At 40.6% G+C, this 27,099-nt stretch overlaps 1 protein-coding gene and 1 long non-coding RNA gene across 2 annotated transcripts in view; both read right to left on the bottom strand.

The window, feature by feature from the left end:
* Positions 1–27,099, bottom strand: part of GLG1 (golgi glycoprotein 1) — a 169,244-nt gene that overhangs the window by 137,783 nt on the left and 4,362 nt on the right. The window lies entirely within an intron of this gene.
* Positions 19,269–23,860, bottom strand: LOC122456371. Its single transcript, XR_006275272.1, has 3 exons — positions 23,247–23,860; positions 22,239–23,028; positions 19,269–22,152 (listed from the first exon to the last, which is right to left on the bottom strand). It is a non-coding gene; the product is annotated as an uncharacterized LOC122456371 (long non-coding RNA).

Raw genomic sequence — 27,099 nt, 5'->3', positions numbered from 1 at the left:
TGCTGTCCTAGTCAACTACCTTTTATACATCTACAGTACTGGGTCAGAAGAGGAGTGCTACATGTAATAAACAGCCCAGATGAAGTTTAACTAGCTAACACGCATCTACTTCCTTTTATGTCCTGAAGTATTGAAATGAAGGAAGGTACCATGTCATTCCTGCTTTCATAGCAGGGAAAGTTTAAGCTTTGTCTATCTTAAATCTATAACAAAGGTGTAGTAAACAAGATGAGAAAAGGAAAACTAAGTTTGCGATTAACTTGTTTTATTATTGCAGCAAGCAAATCTGTTTGTTTCTTCAATTCTATTCCCATCCTCAGTGGCGGGGACATTTTTAAAGGGTCAAAAAACAGGGAAACCCAGATTTTAATTTACAGGAAATCCAGTATCTTAACATGTTCCCTCTCAGCACCCACAGGCACCTATGGTATTTGTGGTCTGAACCAGATGCTCCTTACACCCATAGTCCAAAGATCCTGCAATGCCCAGTCAGCCACTCCTCCAGAAGGGGTAACTCATCTGTACCCTCCCAGCCACTGAACTTGTCATTCCTGGCTTAGTCACATATCTTCATGAACCGCAATGTTTATCTTATTAATTTCATCTAGATATTCCAGTGTGTCAGTTAAACTGATCAGGTGGGTTGGTTAAAAGTACAGGTCAGTTATTCAGTTGTAACAGCATTTCTACCAGTTTGACGGATCAGACTGGCAACCTTCAGAAGGTTGACTCCCATGGCCCTCATTAGTATTCAAGACCTCCAGATACTGAACTGCATACAAATCTTCCTCTAGCTTGTAAAGATCACACTCATATATTCTAGTCTAGCTGTATTAATTTAAAAACTTTTTAAAAGTGAGAGACTTCATAAATAGATCTATTGTTTGCACAAAAAGGGGAGCATGAGCATATACCATCATGCATTCACTTACAGAGACTTACGTTTGTAACATGAAATCCCTTCTCAGAGGGAGATTTCCTTGTTCCCCAACCATATTTACAATTACTCCTATGACAATGATTCACAGTGTTTTGCATGCCAGTTCGAAGACCAGTCTGCATTTGGAACACAGCAGCTCAAAAAGCAGATGGCAAACTCCTACTTCACTTCATAGAGTTAAATTCCTATTAGCCAGCTTAAGGACACAGCTGCAGCATGATCAAATATACTTATCCTGATCTATGTCAGTTCTGGTCAACTGGAAATTTTACACAGATTTAAATATATGATGCAAGGCTCTGCCAATTTAACAAACATAGCTCAACTAGCTGGTAGTTATTGGGTAACTACTTATCAGAAACTGAGAAGTTATTACTGGGTAACTACTTTCAAAATTGCCAGACAGTTTATATCCACTCATGCCTCTATACATCTACATTCAAAAAAAGGATTAACAGAGTCCTGAACAGAACTAATGATATGCCAAAAGCTGTGGACCACCAGCTTTTACAGCTCCAATCTTGAATGGTTATGCTTAAGTTAATAATTTTTCTGTTGGTGGTTTGCCCTTTAAAGAAAAGGCAGATTTCTTTTTAATTCCTGAAAGACACAGGAAAGCTCAGTTTTCAATTATGTGGAAATGTTTAAGCATCACACACACACAGATTGGCGATACTCATCTGCATATGTGCCCATACCAAGAAAGCCTCTGAAAATGAACTATCGCTGGTGGAGATGGGTTGCAGGCTTCAGCTTCAAATATCCTCATTTGTCCTGCCACTTAATATGGACCAGCTGACACAGATGACTGAAATGCCTCTCTCTCTCATGTTCTTCCGCTTTCAACTGTGCCCACATGTCATTTCTGTAAAATATAATTAGTATAACCAAGGTTCTGTAGATTTGCAGCTTCCTGGCAGACTTGATGTCATGATGCTATAGAAGGGTCCACATCCATCAAACCTATTATAACAGATTCCAACGATTTCCAAAGCAGGTTTACCATGGAATGCTGCTACATAACTGGCAATCACATTGGCACCAAAAGCTTTGGTAGCACAATAATATTGCCAGTGATTGACATAAATTGAATATCCTGCCAGATCACTTTAAAGACATAGCCAGAGATAAATCCCAGTGGCACTTGATATGACTGTCATCCTCATCTTGGCCTAACTTCATAAAGTCCAGAGACTCTCTCTATAACAAAATCCTAAACATTTTACTATGAACCCTTCCACCTTTGTTTATATGAAATATTAAGGCCTAAGCCTTAGGCCTAGTCTACTCTTAGAATTTTTACTGGGGCAGATCTCTTGGTCAGGGGTGTTTTTTGCCAACATAGCTATGCCACCAAAAGCCCTAGTGTAGATTCAGTTATACTGGCAAAAAAACTAGCTTACTTTGCCGAGGAAACTTTGTACAAGCTATATGACTTTTTTTCAGGTATAAACTCCATCCACACTAGGAAGCTATACCAGCAAGCCTTTTAATTGTAGGCAAAGACACAGTGTTGCCAAAATGTGACATTTCCCACAATGGGTTGGACACATTGTTAAATAGCTTTTGTGCTTGCATCCATCTCTTTTCTTTTAAGTGTGAACTGGAAGACCCAGCTGGAGAGGGGTCATAGGGAACATCAATAAGCATCAGCTGTTAAACACCCAATCCAACTCTCAGATTACATTTGCTCTCCTGTTCTCCTGCTGCAGCCCATGTTCAGTCTTGGAAACCATTTAAGATTATGTAACCAGGTCCTCCCAAGCTCAGTTAGTTACATCTGGTGTATCTCAATATGATAGTCACCATTTCCAGAGCAACTGCTTACTGGAATTTACATATACAGATCATATGTAAAGACAAGGAGAGCCAGTCTCCTAATGACTACTGCTATGACAAAATTAATTTAACTAGTGCAAAGCATGGGAATCACACACAAGACACTGCTCCAACTGAACCACCACAACGGGTGCCTTTTTGTAAAAGTAAAAACAGTGAAACACTGTCTACTTCCATTCTGTGCTTGCTGGCCATCATTGAATGCCACTTCCCAGAGAATACAACATGTGACTCAGCTAAACCCCGGCACCCATTCTTACCTCTATCCATGCTGAAACTCCACGTTTTCCATAACATATTATACAACAGGATTTTCAGCAAGTAACAGCTATATGAACACTTATTGAAGCTCACAAGTCCAGAAAAAGTGTTACCACATACCTACCAGCTGGAAAACCAATGGGACAGAGGTGGTGTGCTAACCAATGAAGCCTGGATGAAATATGCTGGTGAGAATCCCAAACCTTCCTCCCATCCCCAGATGCTGGGAAAGGGATGCAGAGAGAATACCAGGTCATTTTAAAAACTCAGGTGCTATCCTCCTAGGCTCAGTTTGGAAGCACCTTCTTTCTCATCTGCCTCTAGCTATTAGGGGTCTGAAATCTGAAACTCACCCCACCCTCTAACTGGAAGAGAAGGAGGTTTATCTGCCGCTATTTTGCCCTTTTCCAGCCTGTCTTTGGGTCCTCTCCTTTCCATGTATAACTTTGGCACTTGTCTCTGCTGCTCAAAAGCTCCCTTTCCCCCCAGCAGCAGCATGCCATTGGTAAATCTGTGTTGTGATAGTGCCTCTGGGCTCTGTCCCATTGTGTTAGGCAATGTGCAAACACAAAGGTGGTCTCTGCCCTTAAAAATTCACAACCAAAGTGTATGATTGACATGGGACTCTGAATCTCAAACTGACCAATACTGTTAATTTCATTTTGCCCTATTTGGCATAGCTCTGAGCAATACCCAGGCCTGTGTTTCAGACTCAGGAAGAAAACACTGCCTTGATTATGTTCAGAAGGAAATCCATCAGGAAAACTTGGTAAATGGATTTCCAAAAGGTTTATGAAGGGTTTTAAAGTGTACAAATACCACCTAAAAATGCATTTTTTTTTATTTATTTTTTTTAGGAAACGTTCAACAAATGAAGCTAACTAGGGGAAAGGAAATTATTACCAGCAGGGCCGCCCTTAGGTGCACACAACTGCATAGGGCACCTGAAAATTTGGGGCACCACTGGGTCTTAGGGTCCACCCACCCAGCTTTCCTATCCCTGTTCTGACCCTTCCTGCAGGCTCAGAGTCTTCCTCGGGAGAGGATCTAGTAGTTCAAAGAGAAAAAGCATTCCAGCCTGCCAGACCTATTAAAACAACACTGAAACTGTTAAAGAGCCAGTCAAGGGGTAATGAAGTCATTTAACAGGCATTTGCCAAACCCCAGGTATACACTGTCAGGTTCTGAATTTACTGACAAAAACAGTTGTGCATTACTGTAATATTTACTCAGAACATATCAACAGGACCTTAGTTTAAAATTTGCTTTAAAAATATTTCATTAGTGTGTTGGTGAAGATTATAAAATCACATCTCTAAAAAATCCTTGCATAGATTTTTAGATACACAATCATCTTTAGCCTTAAATGTTTGGATCTTCAGACATGGGGGTTTTTTTAATAAATCCTTCAAAAGACCACCCTAATCTAAAATACACATTTTAATTACTATAGTTAAAAAAAAAAACTTGCTTCCAAAGTCTTCCTGTCCATCACTTTCTCCCTTCATTCCCCCAGCCCCATTGAAGAGGTCCCTTAAAGGGCCAATACCCCTTTCCTTCCAGATAGCTGGACAAAGGAGTTTCCCTTTTCTTTACTTCTAACTATCTGATGAACTAGTTTTAAGAGAACCTTTCAGCAAAATCAGTACCTTAGTAAGATATAAAATCCTTTGTTATGCCTAAAATCTTTGGAAACATTTTTCAAAGTTGGTGAAATTTCATAAACATGTCTATTGTTATGGAGATCACCCAAAGTAAATTAGTGTTCTCTTTTAAAAGCAGTGAACATTGTTATGAACATTCTAAACCTCTGACTGATTAATTTAAAATAATGTCTGTTTCAGTGAGTTAAATATGTAGTAATCTGGAATGATTACTTTATGAAGGCTTAAGAGTACATTTAAAATATAAAATCAGCTTAGAAATACTGATTAAGAAAATGTAAAACACAGAAGAGCTTCATTATGTATTCCATAATATTTAATGTTGTATTCAGCAAGATAGCTGACTCACACTTACTACAAAGTTTTTGCAATAAATGTCTGACAAACTTCAGTGCATACCAAAAAACTTTTGATTGACATTTTTCATTCCCAAGTTTAGTGCTTTTAATTAGGTACCTTCTGCATGTCCATTCTGCGTGAGGGAGAGGGTATGGGGGTCTCTGCAGGGAACTGTGACTTTCTGCCACTGTGAGGAGGGCCGGGAGTCTTGTTGTCCTTTGCTGCCTCATCCCTTCCCCCCTGCCTCGCCGGGCTGCGACCTAGGGCCGAGGGGCACCAGTTTAATAATACTGCATCGGGCCCCATAAATCCTAAGAACGGCCCTGATTACCAGGACATTCAGACTGTACCACTTAAGAATGAGTCCCCTCACAACTGTGATACACACCTTTGTAACGTCAAGGCTGATTGCTGTAATATTATGATGATTCTCTTGAAAGACACCTGGAAGTTTCAGCTAGGGCATAAGGCAGGGGATTTAACTCTTAAATTAGGCAAACCTGCATAGTCTCAGTGCTTCAAGCTCAGCACCGGCTACACTCCATCCGATGAAGTGAGCTGTAGCTCACGAAAGCTTATGCTCAAATAAATTTGTTAGTCTCTAAGGTGCCACAAGTACTCCTTTTCTTTTTACACTCCAAGGGTTAATTATAATCTATAAAGCACTAACTTGGTTTGAAACCCATCTACAAGACTGTTTCCCTCCCTATAAGCCCCCTCTGTGTTCCATCATGGAGGGTGCAGGTAACAGTCCCTATTGTGATCTACCCCCTGAGGAAAACTGAAAGCCCAGTGGGTAGGCACCGTAAGCAGATTGCTCATGCCTCTGCAACCTGCTCCCTCTGACAGCCTTCCAGTCCTCATTTTGGCAGGCTCCAAGGTACAGTATAACGTATCTGTTCAATCATTACCTGCTAGACCATTTTAACAGCAGTTCATAGGGATTTATATCTAGTCTCTTTTAGAGAGACCTACTTTTTTTTGTAAGGATTGTATTCTCTCAATTAGTGCAATCTGCCCAGGTCATTTGCATTTAAGTATACAGGCAACATTTCTACCTGGAGGCTTCCAGTTATGGCCCTTATGCTGCTATTCAAATACCACATATTTCTTCTCACAAAACACGTCACCTTCCAACGTTCTTTAGCAGATTTGTATGTCATACCACCCAGAGCATAGGAAAGGGGCAAGCCTTGAAATGGCACAACATATTAAGCTGCTTTTAACCCCTTAAACTGACTTCTCATTTGGTCACAGCAGAAGCCACATCAGTTGGTATTGATACTACTTTATTGATACTATTATACTAATGTTGTAACCAAAGGAGGAGACCATATGATGCAGTGGGTTGAGTGTACACAAGAAAAAAAAAAAAGTCAGTTCGGACAGCTTCAGCCTTAGAATTTCTAGTTAATTCTGCAGTGAGTTCAGTGAAGCTCGCCATAAAGGGAGGATGCTGCAGGCTATCTATTAATGATCAGACATTAAGGTATGACTGTTCCATTCAGTTTGGGTTACACCATATTCATGCTAGGAATCTGCATTAGAAATGATAGCACAACAGCTTATGCCAATATTTAGCATGCTAGTACTTAACTACAAATAGTTATGCTTTTTACCATGGTAATTGGCAAACAGAACCCAAACATATTTCAAAATCCTGAATAAAATCTAGTTTAAACACATCAGGAAGTGGGAAGCTTTTATCCTTAATGTCATGATTACTACAGAGACTAAAAAAGCCATATTACATTTTTAATATAAAATTTAACCTTTGGTCCATAGAACTTCACAATAAACAAAATTGGCCAAGAACTAAGTTTCTATGATTATGACAGTTTGAGATGCTCTTTAAACTGGTCAGCTTGGTAATTAATCTTTGCAGCAGCTAGTTATTTTAGCTCCATTTACTCCTTGGAGAAAACTGCATATATGTTTTGGTCTACCTGATATGTATGGAACACACAGGTAGACTTTAATACAAAAGCTGTAAACAGCAGATAAGGACACCAGTTTAATAGTCCAACAGACCTCAACTAACAGGTTAAACAGTGAATAATGACATAACTGCAACTACTCTTATGGACTCCCTACCTGCAGTCTCCAGGAACCATCTGCTCACCTGAATTTCATGTAAGGAATCCCATTTAAGTTGTCGTGACTGCTATTTCTGAAAGCAGAGCCTGGAAAGTCTCAATTTAAATCTTTTAAATTAAGTTGCCTGCAATTATATGAAAATAAAACCATTTTCACCAGAAAACTGTAAGGTAAGTACCTCTAGGTGTCAGTTATGTGCAGAAGTGTAAAATACATTGTAATCTTGGTAATCTGTATTTTTTATGATCTTCAAGTAATTTGTGGTGTCTCGTGTACTAAGCAAAGATTTAACAGGAAAGTAATTAGCCAGAGCTCAGTAAGTATCTCACCATTAACCCCTATGGACACACAATCCTGAATTCACCCTAATGAGCATTTAGTGCGTGACAGGAACAGAACGTAATGTTTTCTGCAGTTTCCCACTATTTGGGTACTCTCTACATCCAAGTCATGATGACCGTTGGTCACTTTTTCCTCTAAAAGACTTTAAAAACCCATCCTTTACATTCTGCCCCAACTGTTAAAATGCTTGTCCACATTCTAATCATCTCTCACCCTGACTGCTGAGAACGCCTCCTCTTTTTCTATCGGCTTCTATACCAAGGGTGGCCAAACTGGCTTGTGAGCCACATGCGGTCTTGCAGCAAGGTGGTGGGGTAGGGGCTTCTTCCCCCCCTGGGCACGTAATCTGCTACTTTGGAGTTTACTTTTATGAGAAGAAATATTACTGGCTGAAGCATCTGTTATTTTAAAAACTTTCCCATTAGTGGACAGGCAATCTCACGCTCTCAGATTCATTTTGGTACAGATTTACTGTGGTTTAAATGGTTAAAACATAACACCAACTTTTGACAGTTAAATATAGTATACTTTGTGAAGGGCAAGAAATATGTCTAACCATGTGGCTTTTCATACTATTCTAGTACCTGACAATTCTGTCTCTCTTTCTGGTCAAGAAGAGATGCTTTCATCTACATATAATACATTTATGTAATGTTATACACTGACAGTCAAAAGGTTCTCAGTTCACTATTAACATACAAAAGTTTCAAAGAGGGAGTGGATTGATCTGGGGTAACACCTTAGTGAAAAGATCAATGAAGAATTCTGCTTGCAGAAAACGTATGGATACTAGGGGAGTAGAGCACATCAATTCTTGAGTAACTAAGGAGGTAAGGAGATAATTGCTGAAGATAATTGCACACTGCAATTGCAGCATTACAAAGAGTCCAAAGGAGTTGTTTAAAGTTTAAGAAGTGCTACCTCTCCATCTTTCAGCACAATTACGTGTGGTCACTAAAAAGCTCCACTTTGGGGAAGGGGTTAAAAAAACATAAGGAGAGGCAGCTACAACATTGCAACTCAAGTCAGATACACTGACTACAGAAAGGGTTCTAGTCAAAGTGTTTGCAGTGCCTTCCAACTGCACGACCAGGTCGGAACTCAAAAGTCAAGTCAACCTAGATGCATCGCACCGGGATATGAAAAATCTAGACCAGTGAGTGATATAGTTATGCCGACCTAATCCTAAGTGTAGACACACTAGGTCAGCTGAAGAATTCTTCCATCGACCTAGCAACTGCCTCTTAGTGAGGTGGCGAACCCCTCCCATCACTGTAATGAATGGCTACACTTAAGCATTATAGTACTGCAGCTATTCGACTGTAGTGTTTCTAGTCGAGATTATTAGCCCTAAGAGTACATCCTCTAGAGTAGGGGACAGCAACCTTTCAGAAGTGGTGTTCTGAGCCTTCGTTTATTCACTCTAATTTAAGGTTTTCCGTGCCAGTAATACATTTTAACGTTTTTCGAAGATCTTTCTATAGGTCTATAATATACAACTAAACTATTGTTGTATGTAAAGTAAATAAGGTTTTAAAAATGTTTAAGAAGCTTCATTTAAAATTAAATTAAAATGCTTATCTTATCAGTTTAGTGTGATCCTTGCCCTTGTTTTTCCTTGCTCAGTTTTCCAATGTCTGGCACATAATTGGATACTTTAAGCTGCACACAAGCTTTTGAGTGATCAGTTGTTAACCAGCTCCGAGAGGGACTGAGGACAGATTTCATGTGTGAAAATACCTGTTCACACAGATATGCGGATCCAAATGCTGAAAGCATTGCAAACACAATTTTCTTCAGTTAAATTTCACTGTCAGGGACGTCCAGCCGGTCAGAATAGAGGCCCCATGATCTCTCTTGGTAGCTTCAAATGCACTCCGCAGATCTCCAAACTTTGATGCCCACAATTCTGAGCTTTTTAACTGAATGAGCTGTATTTTGAAATCTTTAATACCCATCCAGCGAAATACAGATAAATCCAAGTCGCTTTCATTGAACTTTTCAGGTTTAATTAGAAAAGAAAGATTTGAACCAAATTGCTGGAAATCTTTAAATCTGTCAGAAAATTCTGATTCCAGTTCTTGCATGTATATTTCATCTCAACATCAAATGCAGTGCACGGTTCCACATGGCATGATAGTGATGTAAGCACCAAATCAGGACTTAAAAATATCCCAATACAGTGGCACCGGAACAATTTTTAAGGTGGGGATGCACCCCTCATGGCCACAGCTGGGGGCTGCTGGCGGCCAGAACCCCGGCTGGCAACAGAGCCGGCGGCCAGAACCCTGGCTGGCAACAGAGCCCCCGGGACTGGTGGCCAGGACCCACGCAGTGATTGCCACTAAAAATCAGCTCACGTGCTGCCTTTGATACACATGCCATAGCTTGCCTACCCCTGCTCTAGAGAGCAAAACAAAGGTGAAGCATATGTCACCAGTATACAAAGAAATCATACAACAGAGGGAGCATCTGACCACCAGCTCCTCTAGGAGCACAGAGTTAACATATGACAGGGAGGAAAGAATTTCAGAAGAATGGTCAAATTTTTTTACTCCATAGCCAGAAGAGAAGGAAAATGCCACTAGTTTGACAGGATTGGGGTGACCTTTTTTGAGGGAAGGGAGGGTTGAAGTCTAAGGTTCTCTTGCACTGCTGCTTAGCTATAAATGCTTAGCATTTATGTAGCTTTGTATATATTTAAAGCATTTTAACATTAAACCCCCAAACTCCTCTAGAAATTGTTGTCACCCTCAATTTACAGATGAGGAAAAGGAGAGGTTAGATGACTGTCCAAGGTCACAAAGTAAATCAGTGGCACACCCAGACAGGATTAGAGCTCAGCATCTCCTAGGCTCCAATACTCAGGATCATATGCACATTTCTCCAGACCATGTTTGATAGGAAATCATTAGTAAAGCATCTGAGATCTCTACAACAGAATAGAGAAGGAGGAACCCTCATTACTTTTCTTGAAGAATGGGAGCCAATGCTTACTTGGAGAGCACTTACTAAATACCTGATTGTAAAGCCTAAGAACAGACAAGCTATTCAAGCCAGCAATATCCTATTCCAGACCACAGCCCTGTCATATGGAGTCTCACTAGGCATTTTGCACAAAAACAGAATATTGCCATTCTTGGATACATGACTACTAGGACAAAGGAATTCTAGGGCTCAAGTAAGTTGCAGTTTTGCTCCAAAATAAAGTTAAAACAATGCTTTAAATCCAGCAACACAGCCTAAGACAGCCAGTCTTTTTCAGGAGGCTAGAGATTAAAAGGAGCTCTTCAAGATTACTAGCGGAGCATTTTCTGGGTTTGCAAAATGGCTCAGAGCTAGTGACTGGCTGAAAGGGCAACACCTGAAGATAATATAATTCAGAGGTACAGTACAAGATTATGCATAGCGTATGAAAGTCTTACTAGCAAATACTTTATAAAGCATATGTTCGTTTAAACTGATAGGAAGCACGTAAGTATAATTTATGCCTCATTTGTTCACCAAATTAATTTAGGCTATTTTTAATAATATTACATCTTTAACAATTTGAAAGACAGACACTACTGGTTTTCAAGGTTATTCATGCAGAGATCTATTTTTATGGAACATTTATAATGCTGTGATACTGATGAATCTAGTCTCTCTCTCATAAGACCAAGACGACGACAGATTCTAAAACAACTTCTTTCATATAACAACTTAAAAAGCAACATTAAAGGTCAATGTTCAAGTTTGTCCCTCCAGAGAAGGATCTTAAAGGGCAGCGGTTCACTAGACTGTTCCATGGTTTGGATGTCTTCTCCACATTCGTATATTGGGCTGTTCTTCATTTTCCATTTGTGTAGCAGGTAACTGCAACACCCATGGGAGGTTCTAATGTCATTTGCTGTGATCCATATTTTACATGGCATGAGGAAACCAGGTGATTTGGTATATAGGATCTGTGTTTATTTCTTGATTCTTGACCTCGCTGTTTTCCCACAGCCTGATAAAGTATCTCACAACCCATGGTTACTCAATCTTTTATTTAAGATTTGTACATGTGATCAGACATAAGCAATGGGTGTACTGTAAAAACTCTAAAATTAGAAAATACACACTAGTGACAGGCACATGCTGTATCTGCTATAATTAACATGTTACACTACTGGTTCATGTCTGCAGACAGTAGCCAATCCCTGAACACTTGAGTCATATGAAAAATCTATAACGTACCTGACTAATACCAGAATTCTAAATACTATGTAGTTTTTATTAAGCAAGACTTGGTGATCAAGCTTCAGCTCCAAACCAACAAACATTGTAACTGATAGTAATTATTACTGCTCCTTAGTATCCTGGAACTGAGAACAAGCAGGCAGTTCTTAGGGCTGGCTTAGTGAGCTTGCCTTGAAATAACAAAATCCGTTGTTTGATGTAAGCTTGTGTGTATGAACACATTCTTAGTTCAGAAAAGCTATACATCAAAGAAACACGGTGGTATGAGGTAATATCTTTTATTGGACCAACTTCTGAAGATATTACCTCACACCACCTTGTCTCTCTAATATCCGGGGACCGACATGGTTACAATTACAATGCATAGTTCAGAATAGCTATTTATTTTGATGTAAGAATGTTCACACACACAAGCTTATATCAAAATACTAAAAAATATGAATTCAAACACATTTAGTTATTTCAGGACAAGCTTATGTGTAGGCCAGCTCAGATACTAAAATAGCTGTTTGAGAAGGGATTTTTCCTCATTTGCATATCAAAGGACCTAAGGGGAAAAGTTAATTACCATTGAACTGAGTTAGTGGTTTCCAGCTGAGATGCATACAATTATGAGATTTCAAGTTAGGCTGTGTTTCAGATAACATGTTAATACTGAAATCAATCACTATAACCTGCAAAGCATGAGAAAGGTGGGGATATGAATACAAACTAAAAGCTTCCAGAATGATACTGACAAACAAATGTTTAATTAATAATGACTGCAATCCAGAGTCTAGCAGTTTTAAGAGTACAGGATTTTTACATCTGGGGCACCCAACTTCCTCAAATCTGAACAATAAACTTTGTCCAAGTTGTATATTTGCCCTGATCTTCATGCTTCCAATTGTCTATTTCACACCACACGCAACGGACTACTTCATGAGTGCATAATCAAGAGATGGACTCTTCAAGCCCTCTCTGCAGATTTGATCTGTTGGTCCCATGAAGGTGGAAACTAAGTCACCAATAGAGTCAGGACCCCTCTCTATCTGCTGGCCTTCCTCTGGTCTGTCAGACTGAAGTGACAACATCAGGAAGCCATTCAGCTGCAACATCTCTTCAAATGATAAAACCGGAGCTTCTGGAAGCACGATGCAGGAAACAAAGAGGACACCCAAATATCTGGTAGCTGACTAGTTCTGACACACAGCCTTGAGAAGCACCACCACCAAAAAGTAATTATGAATGTGTCACCTTGGTATTTCTTCAGAGGATTCAAATAACACCACTACAAAGTTCTCTAGTACCATCTAATTCTTCATACAAATATCTTGAAGATGCCTACGCAGTGCAGCACTTATTTTACAACTGCTTGCTAATTCCTACACTTTATCTCAAATTTGTTCTAAGATTAACTTCTGTTTTACTGTTGCGACATATGACTCCAAGCAGTTCATACACTAGAGCTCAGTCTCTTCTGGAGAGACAACAGGATTGGAGGTTCAGGAAACTTTGAGCTACCCTTTAAACATAATTTGAGGGACGACCTTTTGATCTACTGTTTAATGGGGTGCTTCAGGATAAGGTACCAACCTCTCATTATGTAGCTTAAATTTTGGGTTAGCTGCAGAGGGAAATACACTTTCAGCTCTTATCAGACATCTGATTTTTACTGCTTTGTTTGAGAAGAAATAATTGTTGCAAGTCATTATGGAGAGTTCCTGTTTTTAAAATACAGCTGTTAAATATTAAATCCTCAGCCTCTTGAAAAGGGATTAAACCAAAACTGAAGATTATTCCTATTTCCTACAAAAACTGGGTTACTGTACAACATATGAGCTAAGCACTTCAAAAAAGAAACCATCTCAAGCCTAAAGACCTGATGACACTATGATCCCAGGACACTAAAACATAGTATATCAGACAATTTCCATGAGTTCACTACAAGGATCACCCGTGAGAAAAAGTTCAAATAGGTAGGATTCTTCTGACCTATAATGGAGTATCTGTTTATGTCGCTATTCCAAATCATTTTCTACAGAAAATGTGAATGCTGCTCTGCAAAGCGTATGCACCAAAACCTCCTCCTATTCATCATCACTATTTAACCTATGCATGTTGTAAAGAGTACCTTGGTATTACAATGCAGTTTCATTAAGGGAGCAGCTAAAAAAAGATTTGGGGGTCATTGTGGATAATCAGTTGAACATAAGCTTCCAGTGTGTCACTGTGGCCAAAAGAGCTAATGTGATCCTTGGACATATAAACAGGGGAATCTCAAGTAGAAGTAGAGAGGTTATTTTGCCTCTGTATTTGGCAATGGCACAACAGCTGCAAAACACTGAGTTCAGTTCTGGTGTCTACAATTCAAGAAGGATACTGATAGATTGGAGAGGGTTCAAAGAAGAGTATGAGAATGATTAAATAATTAGAAAACATGCCTTATAGTGAGATGCAAGGAACTCAATCTATTTAACTCAATGAAGAGAAGGTTACGGGTGACTTGTTTACAGTCTAAGTAATTACTTGGAACAAATAATTTATAATTAGTTCTTCAACCTAGCAGAGAAACTTCCAATGGCTGGAAGTTAAATCTAGATAAATTGAGACTGGAAATAAGGTGTAAATTTTTAATATTGAGAATAATTAACCATTGGAACAATTTAACAGCTCATGGTGGACTCTCCATGACTAACTATTTTTAAATCAAGATTGGATGTTTTTCTAAAAGATCTACTCTAGGAATTATTTTGGGGCTATTCTCTGGCCTGTATTATACAGGAAGTAAGACTTAGCTGACCACAATGGTCCCTTCTGGCCTTGGAATCTATGAAAATTGTAAGTGTAATTCTATTCTCGAGAGTGAATGTGTAAAAAATAGGCCATCATGCTCAGCAGATCTGTTCCTTGTGTGTGCACAGAGTCAGATCTTCCACATTAGTGACAGCAGTATTAACTACTTCTTACTGCAGTTCACAATGCAGGGCCAATATAGGTCTGAGAAAGAACTGTATTCTATTCTATATTGAACATTAACAGAATTGTTAACTATGTTCCAATTCTGTCTTAATTTACACCTAGAAAACAGTAGAATAGTAAGACAGTTGCCCAATTGCAACCGTGGTAAAATCTGGCTTATAGATTTTACTAATCATGATGTACAAGTAGTGTAGAACATAATTCACTATGACCTCAAAGGGAAGTTTTCTCTTAGAAAACTATCTTATTTGTAAACTGAGCACATTTGATCTGGAGTCAAACTATATACAAGAGATCCCACAATGCATTGGTATTTTAATAACAGAAACACAATGGATGACCCAGTCCTGCTCTTCCACTCGTATCAAATATTAAAACATTGAAAAATTGTTCAATACCATGAATAAGAGAGTACCCATTTTCACTGGGACCTTTGGATGCTACAACAACAATTAATATCGGTCTGTTTCAGTCAGCATGAACAAGTTTAATGATTTGTAGTCTTAAATTCACACACACATTTGGGTACATTTTTAAACTGCAATAAAATTAATTTTTTGGATTTATCGTATACTGCATTATTTTCTCTCCAAAGGCCAAAAGAATGATAAGTTAAACTTGTTAATGAAAAAAATTACCATAAACTACTACTTTGAGATGTTGCTCCAATTTACCCAGAGAACATTACAACAAGTCTTGTTCTCACATTCTACTGACCCACTATCAACATAGCTTGAATAAACTTTGGACTGCTGCAGGAAAAGAGTTTACATCTCAGCTAATTTATATTTTGCCTGATTGGTATTAAGAACATTCTACTAAGTGCCACCCAAAAAAGTTTTTGTATAACAATTTTACTACTCTGATGGTAAAATGAAAGCTGGACTGAGTTTGTTTTGCAGTTCATTTGATGAGAAATGTCTCATCAATGTACTAACTGGGCAAAATTTAAAAACAAGTTTGATAGCTTAGAAATTTCAGTTTTAATTATCTTGTAAATGGTTTCTGATAGCAAGAGTGTGGACAACACCAAAGCACTTTCCATCCTGATCAAAGAGATCTCTGGAACAAGTTGTCAGAGGATAATGGTCTCCCACAGCTATGCGGCATAAAGGCAAAACTAAAGCTGCCAAAGCAAATTTTTAAAATGATCTACAATTAGGTTTACTTGTGGCACCTTAGAGACTAACAAATTTATTAGAGCATAAGCTTTCGTGAGCTACAGCTCACTTCATCGGATGATGCATCCGATGAAGTGAGCTGTAGCTCACGAAAGTTTATGCTCTAATAAATGTGTTAGTCTCTAAGGTGCCACAAGTACTCCTTTTCTTTTTGCGAATACAGACTAACACGGCTGCTACTCTGAAACCTACAATTAGGTTTGTCAATGCTTTAGAAAAAGGGTTGGATTCTGTGACTTGTACAGTTGGCAGGAACAGAAAAACTAAGGGATGGTTAGCAGAGACAAGATATTTATTCCCAGCGTATAGAACCCTGGGCTTAAGGTACACGCATTAACACCTTAACTTTCAACTACTGCTTCAAATGGTTCTGTGGTTAGAAATGCAATTCCTACAGTGGGGCTCTGTGGAGTTCCATGATGGAAAACCAGACTTCCAAAGTGGGATGCCATGAAATTGTGAAAACATTCTATTGTACACTTATAGCACTTTTCAGATTTAATAATTTTATTAAGATGTTAAAATAAAAAAGAGTACAGAGGTTAAGCGTAGAAGTTTTTGATTATCAGGGAATAACGTACAGATACACTACTTCACAAATCAGATAATTGTAATTAGCCACCCAAGCAACCTAACTGGCTAACATGAAGTGTCATTTGGCATAACGCTTCTTAAATAATGACTTTATTGTAAACTGTAAGTGATCTTTAAATATTGGCAATAAAGTTCCTCTGATTGTATATAATAAAGAGTGCTTTACCATGCAAGTTTCTATGCTCAGCAAGATGGTGCAGCCTTTATTTTATTAGCTGGATCCAGTCCTTCGCCCTGCCTAACTATACCCTCATTCCGATAATGAACGAGACTCTGGCATGCTAACTAGTTATGCGACCCCCCAGCGGTCAGCGTCCAACTTCTTAGAGGGACAAGTGGCGTTCAGCCACCCGAGATTGGGCAACAACAGGTCTGTGATGCCCTTAGATGTCTGGGGCTGCATGCGCGCTACACTGATTGGCTTAGTGTGTCTACCCTATGCCGACAGGTGCTGGTAACCCATTGAACCCCATTCATGATGGGGATCAGGGATTGCAACTATTCCCCATGAACGAGGAATTCCCAGTAAGTGCTGATCATAAGCTCTCGCTGATTAAGTCCCTCCCCTTTGTACACACCGCACGTCGCGACTACTGATTGGATGGTTTAGTGACTTAACACACCCGACAATATTGTTAATCTATCCAGCTATACTCTTAGCCCAGCAGAAGAATCTGTCCTATCTCGGGGCCTCTCCTTCTGCCGCTCCACCCCCAAGAACATGATTCAGTTCTGTGGTGATCTAGAATCCTATTTTCGACATCTCCGACTCAAGGAATATTTCCAACACACCTCTGAACAGCATACTAACCCACAGAGACCTTCCTACCAAGACTACAAAAGAAGGATTCTGGGTAGACTCCTCCTGAAGGTCAAAACAACAGACTGGACTTCTACATAGATTGCTTCCGCCGAAGTGCATGGACTGAAATTGTGAAAAAGCAGCATCACTTGCCCCATTACCTCAGGCATACAGAACACAATGCCATCCACAGCCTCAGAAACAACTCTGACATCATAATGAAAAAGGCTGACAAAGGAGGTGCTGTCGTCATCATGAATAGGTTGGAATATGAACAAGAGGCTACAAGGCAGCTCTCCAATGCCACTTTCTACAAGCCATTACCCTCTGATCCTGCTAAGGGTTACCAAAAGAAACTACACTATCTGCTCAAGAAACTCCCTGAAAAAGCACAAGAGCAAATCCACACAGACACACCCCTAAGACCCCGACCTGGGGTATTCTATCTGCTATCCAAGATCCTGGAAATCCTGGATGCCCCATCGTCTCAGGCATTGGCACCCTGACAGCAGGATTGTCTGGCTATGTAGACTCCCTCCTCAGGCCCTTCGCTACTAGCACTCCCAGCTATCTTCGAGACACCACTGACTTCCTGAGGAAACTACAATCCATCAGTGATCTTCCTGAAAACACCATCCTAGCCACTATGGATGTAGAAGCCTCTACACCAACATTCCACACAAAGATGGACTACAAGCCGTCAGGAACAGTATCCCTGATAAAGTCACGGCTAACCTGGTGGCTGAACATTGTGACTTTGTCCTCACCCATAACTATTTCACATTTGGGGACAATGTATACCTTCAAATCAGCGGCACTGCGATGGGTACCCGCATGGCCCCACAGCATGCCAACATTTTTATGGCCGACTTAGAACAACGCTTCCTCAGCTCTCGTCCCCTAATGCCCCTACTCCACTTGCGCTACTTTGATGACATCTTCATTACGTGGACCCATGGAAAAGAAGCCCTTGAGGAATTCCACCAGGATTTCAACAATTTCCATCCCACCATCAACCTCAGCCTGGACCAGTCCACACAAGAGATCCCACTTCCTGGACACTACCGTGCTAATAAGCGATGGACACAAACACTATTCCTACCTACATGCCTCCAGCTTTCATCCAGACCACACCACACGATCCATTGTCTACAGCCAAGCTCTACGATACAACCGCATTTGCTCCAACCCCTCAGACAGAGACAAACACCTACAAGATCTCCATCAAGCGTTCTTACAACTACAATACCCACCTGCTGATGTGAAGAAACAGATTGACAGAGCCAGAAGAGTACCCCGAAGTTACCTACTACAGGACAGGCCCAACAAAGAAAATAACAGAACGCCACTAGCCATCATCTTCAGCCCCCAACTAAAACCTCTCCAACACATCATCAAGGATCTACAACCTATCCTGAAGGACGACCCATCACTCTCACAGATCTTGGGAGACAGGCCAGTCCTTGCTTACAGACAGCCCCCCCAACCTGAAGCAAATACTCACCATCAACAACACACCACACAACAAAAACATCAACCCCCAGGAACCTATCCTTGCAACAAAGCCTGTTGCCAACTCTGTCCACATATCTATTCAGGGGACACCATCATAGGGCCTAATCACATCAGCCACACTATCAGAGGCTCGTTCACCTGCGCATCTACCAATGTGATATATGCCATCATGTGCCAGCAATGCCCCTCTGCCATGTGCTCCAGACTCCAACAAGAGACTGCTGAATTGGAATTAATTTGCAAACTGGATACAATTAACTTAGGCTTGAATAGAGACTGGGAGTGGATGTGTCATTACACAAAGTAAAACTATTTCCCCTTGTTTATTTCGCCCCCTACTATTCCTCACACGTTCTTTTGAACTGCTGGAAATGGCCCACCTTCATTATCACTACAAAAGGTTTTTTTCCCTCTCCTGCTGGTAATAGCTCACCTTACCTGATCACTCTCGTTACAATGTGTATAGTAACACCCATTGTTTCATGTTCTCTGTGTATATAAAATCTCCCTACTGTATTTTCCACTGCATGCATCCGACAAAGCAAGGTGTAGCTCACGAAAGCTTATGCTCAAATAAATTTGTTAGTCTCTAAGGTGCCACAAGTACTCTTTTTCTTTATACCCTTAACAAAATTTAAAAGAAGAATAGCTGGTCACAAGCGTGCAACAAAAAAGGAAGCATAACTCAGTTTGAAGGTCTTCTTAAATAAGGCAAACATGGCCTAATATAAGGCTTAGTTTTTCAACATATGCTGGGTGCTGTATCCCTACAGTAATTTGTCAATAAAAGGTCAATATTTAAGGAATGTCTCCACTGCAATAGAACATCTGAAGCTGGCCTGTGTCAACTGACTTGCGTTCACAAGTCTCGGGCTACGGGACTACACAATTGCAATGTAGATGTTCAGACGTGGGATGGAGCATGAGCTCTGGGACCCCACACCAAGATGAGACACTTTTTTGAGGGAAAGGTGTAAAATAAAAAAGGTAATTAGTGAATACCTAATCTTTCCAATTATTCAGGTTAAAAACATTTCCAATTATAAAAGAAGAGTGCTTGCCAAAGTGTCCGTAAAGCCTTTTAACTGTAAGAGCACATTCTCCAAAGACCAAAGGGTAGGCAAAGGCTGTGTTGAGCCATAGTACCCATATGCAGGGAAATCATACTACTGAGGAACATCCAGTTGTCATCTCCTGCAGAAACAAAACATCAAGGCATACAAGAAAAGTAATGCACCTCCCCATAACCTGGGAACAATGAGGGCTTTGGAGAGGGCACTGGTACCCCAGTGTGAGCATCTGCAGCAGTGTAAAAAACCACACCTCACAAGTGCACACCTGCACAGTTTCTTTGCCTTTGCAGCTGATGTCACTCAGACCTCATTTGTCTAGATCCAAAACTCAGTTTTCTTGCTAACCTATTGTCCCCTATACTGGACTCTCTCTGCTTAATTACTCTGTTTCATAACCAATTATCTGCTTACTGATTTATTCCTCAAATTTTTTTTCTAACTCACTGATTCATCCAGAATTGCAAATCTGTAGAATTTGCTGTCTTCCTGAGTCATATTAAAAAAAAACAATTCCCTGCAGGGCCACCCATTCATACAGCTCTTCTCTCGCCACACCCTTCCCTGCATTGCAGCCTCTCCCTTTTTCTCTGGCAGCTCAATTTCCCATTCCTGTTACTCTCCCTGTGATAGGTCCCGCCAGCTCTGTCTATGCCTCTCTCCCATAATATCTGCCTCCAGTGGCATCTATCCCAACCTGGGCCTTCCTCCCATTCCAATCTTCATCTTCTGCAACTGATTCTATCCCCGGCTCCTTCTTTCCCTCCGCCCCATCCGACCACCCCGTCCCCCAGGACCTCCTGCTCCCCCTTCCCCCATCCCCTTACCATGCTGCTAAGAGAGGCAGGACAGGCTTGTTGGAAAGCCTGGGAGGTGGGCGGGCACAAGCTGCACTGCTTGTGTGGCAGCATAGCTGTGGGGGAGGGGGGAAAGCAAGGGTGTGGCCAGGGTGAGCGTCCCTGGCCAGGAGCTCAGGGGCCAGGCACGACTGGCCCACGGGCCGTAGTTTGCCCACCTCTGGTCTAGAAGTACCTACATGGGGAAGAGATTCTGGTAATGGGCATCCCTTTAATGCAGCTCAAAAAGACATGAGATCTAATATTTGGAATTCACCAAGGAATACTGTGGGTTCACATCTCTTGAAGGCTTTACATAAAGAATGGATATCTTTAAGATATGCTGTAGCTCAAACAGAAGTTATGGTCTTAACAGCTGATGTTTCAGGCTACCACCATCCAGTTCCTGGTCAAATTTCAAATTATCCAACCAATTTACCAGGAAAGCTCCTGGAGAATGAACATACATGCAGGATAAGAAAGCAAGATCTTTTTCTTGCCATTGCAATGTTTAAACATCCCATAACTTAAATGGTCACGCACAATGAAGGATCTTCAATTACGTATTTAAAAAAAACAAAAAACAAAAAAAAACAAAACACCTTAGTTTCAAAATCCAGTTAAGTCTGCTAAGTGTCAGTGTAGTTATCTCACCCTTTACAAAACCCAAGCACTTAAAAGTAAAAATAGTTATGAATATTGTTTCATATCCAAAGAAATGCACATTTCATCATAACTGACAGATTTTATACATTTGTTACGCATTTCAATATCTAAATATTTTCTTCCAAGAGATACTCAATGACTGCTTCTCCATAATGGAGCACCTCTGGCTAGACCCAAGAAACAGCAGTTCAACGGACTTCCACTGCACAAATGATTAAGGAATTTTTAGACATGAGTAAGAGGTCTCTCCACCCCATGCACTTTCAGAGCTTCCTGAAAGAGAAAGGTGCTGATTCAGCTTTTTTAAAAATTGAATCTGCAAGAATGGGCTAAAAAACAGGAAATAACTGTATAGTAGGAGTTCCCAAACTTGGCTCAGGGCTTATTCAGGGTAAGCCCCGGCGGGCCACGAGACATTTTGTTTACCTAAGCGTCCGCAGGTAGGGCCGCTCGCAGCTGCCAGTCGCTGCAGTTCGCTGTCCCCAGCCAATGGTAGCTACAGGAAGTGGTGGCCCTGCTATATAGCTTAATTAAGTCCTATGAATTAGCTACTAAAATGCCATTTACAAATGTTTAATTACTTAAATCACAAAAGAGGGAAAAATTGGCTGTGCAATTACTCTTGCAAGCAGACAGAGGTCAAGCGAGGACCCACTGGCATCAAGGGCTACTTATGTCCTTGATTTTGGGCTCAACAGCACAATCTCATCCTACCAAAAGCAGTTCTGTGGCTAAGCACACAGCTTCTACAGTGGACCTCCGTGGGACAGGGAAGTGATATCCTAAAGGAGACCTGGATGATACCCGACAGAAGTTCTAGGTACCTAGTTTCAGAGTAGCAGCCGTGTTAGTCTGTATTCGCAAAAAGAAAAGGAAAGGAGCCACAAGTACTCCTTTTCTTTCTAGGTACCTAATTTGACTAACAGTTTATGAAGCAAATCTGAGTTGTAAAAATAGGAAATCAGATTAATTTGAGGAAAGTGACTTCTAAGGAACAGAGAGAAGCGAAAGCAGCAAACTGCTTTACCTGGTCGTTTTAAAGTTAAATGCCAGGGCAATAGACGATTCTAGCCTCATATCAATAGTAATCATTCTTAAATGTATGTATTATTTTTAAAAAAGGAAATCAGATGAAGCTATAATATTGAGAGCCACAACTACAATTTTAAAGCAATAGATCTCAGTTTCAAAGCAGCTGCAATATGATTTTTCGCTTTGGGCACCTTTCAGAGACTCTCAAAATGCTTCATAGATGGGCATAAGTATCATCTCCACTTTACAGATGGGAACACTAACGTTCAGAAAGGTTAGATGATTTTATCTGCTTACTGCAGCAAGTCAGGAATACAACCCAGATGATTGTCCATCCACTATTATATGCTAACTGCTCTGTAAGGAAAGTCCTATACTGTTTCTAGGTTCTTGTATAGCTTCCACCATTATCACGCTATCTGAAGTGACAGGCCCATTTCAAACTAAAAATTAGATGGTGAAATTGAATTCTATTGTTCTCAATTTAACGTATCAGCTTTGCAACTTTGAACCAAATTCTCAATGGTTTAAGGAGGAGCTGAAGTTTATTTAGGTGGAAACAAACACTTATGTAATGTCAACACTGCCCTGCAGTTTGGACTACATGGGTGTGAACTGCAGCACAGCAGAAGGGAACTAAAAGGTTCCTAGTTCATGTTACCATTCCTCTTTAAAAGAAAAGGAGAACTTGTGGCACCTTAGAGACTAACAAATTTATTAGAGCATAAGCTTTCGTGAGCTACAGCTCACTTCATCGGATGCATCCGATGAAGTGAGCTGTAGCTCATGAAAGCTTATGCTCTAATAAATTTGTTAGTCTCTAAGGTGCCACAAGTTCTCCTTTTCTTTTTGCGAATACAGACTAACACGGCTGCTACTCTGAAACCATTCCTCTTTAAAGAGGTGCCTTTTAGTTCCTGTCTCAGGCCTCCACACAGGGCAGTTACAGCATAAGCACATTAGTAAACACAGCAATTCGCACCCTGCAGTGCAAACTGCAGGCTGTATAGACAAGTCCTTAAACCTGATTATATGTTTCCCTTTTACAACCAGCTGCTTCACCCACCTTGGGAGGCAGTGTATCTATACAGTAATGACCATGGGCTGGGGGTCAGCTCTCAAATTCTAATCTTGGCTCAGCCACTGACTTGCTGTCTGGACTTGAGCAAATCGCATTATTTCTTTGCCTCAGAGTAGCCACCTATAAATGGGAACATTTACCACCTACCCCATAGGGGTGCTGTGAGAATTAGATAATGTTTTAATGCTCTGTACATTTTAAAGAACAATAAGATGACCATTATATCAAGTTAGTTCAATAAGCAGTAATACACACATAACCCATCCTTTTAACAGTAAGAATATTAAGCTACTCTAACAATTCAAGAGTATTCAGAGTAGCAGCCGTGTTAGTCTGTATTCGCAAAAAGAAAAGGAGTACTTGTGGCACCTCTAAGGTGCCACAAGTACTCCTTTTCTTTTTGCGAATTCAAGAGTATGTCTAAGATGGTACAGGAAACACTGACAGTTATGAAGTGAGCCCAATAACTTATATTTGGCTAAAGCATAGCTTCCAGAAAGACCTCCAGTCTGGAACTAAAAACATCAAGAAATGGAAAATCCATCTCTTCCTTTGTCATTTGTTCCAATAATCAATCATTCTCAGTCTTCAAAATAAAAGGAGTACTTGTGGCCCCTTAGAGACTAACAAATTTATTGGAGCATAAGCTTTCATGAGCTACAGCTCACTTCATCAGACGCATGCATCCGATGAAGTGAGCTGTAGCTCACGAAAGCTTATGCTCCAATAAATTTGTTACTCTAAAGTGCCACAAGTACTCCTTTTCTTTTTTGTGAATACAGACTAACACGCTGCTATTCTGAAACCAGTCTTCAAAATGTGTTCCTTGTTTCCAATTTGAGTCTGGCTACAGTTTCCAGCCATTGATTCTGGTTATGCCTTTCTAAGCTTGATTAAACAGCCTTTTAGCATCCTGAATTTCTTCCCCCATGAAAAAAGAAAAGGAGTACTTGTGGCACCTTAGAGACTAACAAGTTTATTAGAGCACAGGCTTTCGTGAGCTACAGCTCACTTCATCGGATGCATGTAGCTCACGAAAGCTTATGCTCTAATAAATTTGTTGGTCTCTAAGGTGCCACAAGTACTCCTTTTCTTTTTGCGAATACAGACTAACATGGCTGCTACTCTGAAACCTGTCTTCCCCCATGAAGGTACTTATACTTTAAAACATTAGATATGTTTTTTCTGATGCCCCCGGAAAGGGACTGTGGGGAGTGAAGGGAAGAAAGTTACTGTTTGAGTACTGTTTTTGTTAACCCCTGTTTAACACATTGATGATAGCTTTTCTTCCAAATGTCTATGTTTGTAGGAGACCGATATCCCCAATTTTTCAACTGAGGGCTCCAAGAGACTGGACACAACCAATCTATCAACAGTGGGCTGAGAAAGCTCGCATTCTAGTTCTCTAGTCTCCACGAAATTATGCAGAAAAACCAGGAAACATGTTACTTTCCTTTGATATATCCAGAGTAACAAGTAGATATTAAAATAAAGGATGTTCAGGCTTTCGTTAGACATCATAAAAAAACCAAGGTCATATTGGGGCTAGTTCAATCTGCTGGGGTTAGCATACTGATGTATGAGCCAGTAGCTCCCCCATTATTAACTTGCTGGTATGGGAAAGAAACCTAGCTGTCCAGGCAGAAGAGGACATTAGAAGCACTGGGTAACTCAAGCAGGTTATACCCTTCTCCACTTCAGGAGACTATTTAAAATATAGGATTAAGACAATCAGATCATGTTCAAGTTACCACATCCTACTTGGTGCTCAGCAGCCAGATTGCATTTACAATCTTATTCATTACTTGTACTGCAGGACTGCTTAGAGACCCTGTCAGGAACTGGGACACTGTGGTGCTATTCATTGTACACACAATAAAAAGATAGAATATGCTAAAACACTTTGCAATCCATTTTACTGAGCTCAGGATTCTTAACTTCCTCACCTTAAAATTTTGGTTTTAGACAAAGTTATTATATGGGCACCACTTTGCATGTTTGCTTTACAAACACTGTAGGGCCTCTTAAATAAAGCCATAACTTTACAGAAGATGCTAGTTTTAGACAGCATTTGTTCCCGCAAACTCTTCCCTCCATTTCCAACCTGCAGGCAGGACGTCTTGGATGACATATTGGACAAAATAAAGAGCATAGAGCACAGCTTCCCACATGCTACTCAATGCTGGTTAGTAACTGGTTAACACTGTTGAGACTCAAAATACTGACGGGGTAAGCTGCAGAAACTCTCAGTATGCAAAAAGTCAAGATACTGTAGGCCTTTCAAATAACCATTTTAATTTACTTCTCGGTAGTGAACCTTTGAGAGGTAAAAACAGATACTGATCTATCATGACACTGCCCATCAGAACTATTACACTGCAGGTTAATCATTGTGCTGTACCTGACAGTATCCTTTACCAGTCAAAAATCAAATAAAGACATGGGATTCCGTTCAGACTGCAGAACTGTACCCTGGGAGTGAAATCAAAATCACACTGGATTGGATGATGCCCTGTCACAAAGCGGGGTGTAAATTAAAAGATTTATTTGTAGGGCTACTAGCCCCAGATGTCAGACACTACTAGAGCTTAGGGAAGAATACCAGTGGACAGGTAAGATAAAGAGATGTGTTGCCAGGGAAACAGAGAAAAGCAGAAGTGGTGGGAACAGAAAAACCTGAAGAAAATGAAAGGGAGAAGCAAGAAGTGTCTACCCCAAAAACAGTATGGCTTCTCTAAAACGTGCTACCTCCCAAAAATCCCATTCAGGCATCAATTGAGTTGTATAAACAATAGGAAGGGGTTAGTTACCCATGGTAAAACACAAAAGTGGGCCATATCTTAAAAAGTGTTATCTATTTTATACCATTTTGAGACGTCATGTTTTTTAATTAACCCTGAAAGACAGCTTAACTAAATAGCAAAAACTTCTAATTTGAGGTTAGAAAGAATCTTAGTTTGTTTGGGTGTTTTGTTTTGTTTTGTTTTTTTTAATTTAGGAAGTGATCACTGTCATCCCTAAGTCAATGGTACAAGCCCACCCCAATGAGGCTAACCATAAGTCACTGATATCTGCTGGCTCTGATAACGAAAGAGAAATGAGGACAGTTCTTAGCACATATTTCCACTTCACAAAACACCATTACTTAACAAAGGCACCAAGTACTGAACAGATCATAAGGACTGACCTCCGGTGTTCCCTCTAATATTTCTCACCCATGTGCAGAATGAATTTTGTTATGTGTACCAATACGGAGGTGATGTGTGACACACTACCTTCATATTGGTGCACATAACAAAATTCATGTAGTGGGGCTGGGGCCGAGGGGTTCGGAGCATGGAAAGGGGTTCAGGGCTGGGGCAGAAGGTTGAGATTCAGGAGTGTGAGGGTTCCGGCTAGGGATACGGGATCTGGTGTGGAGTCAGGCAAGAGGGGTTTGGGATGCAGGAAGATGCTCTGGGTCTACAGAGGGGAGAGAGGGCTCCCCCCAGCTCTCTCTCCCCACAGCACCTGGGCTGGGATGGGGAGGGTGTGGAGTAGGAGAGGCACCTCTCCCCACCACGGCAGCTCTGGGGCTGGGCCCACAGGTTCAGAACTGGATTCGGGCTGCCCCAGCCACGGCAGATTGAGGGCCAGGCCGTGCTGGAGCCTGGGGAGG

Source organism: Dermochelys coriacea, chromosome 12 (genome assembly GCF_009764565.3).
Source record: "Dermochelys coriacea isolate rDerCor1 chromosome 12, rDerCor1.pri.v4, whole genome shotgun sequence".
NCBI lineage: Eukaryota > Metazoa > Chordata > Testudines > Dermochelyidae > Dermochelys > Dermochelys coriacea.
This window is presented reverse-complemented; position numbering and strand designations above follow the sequence as displayed.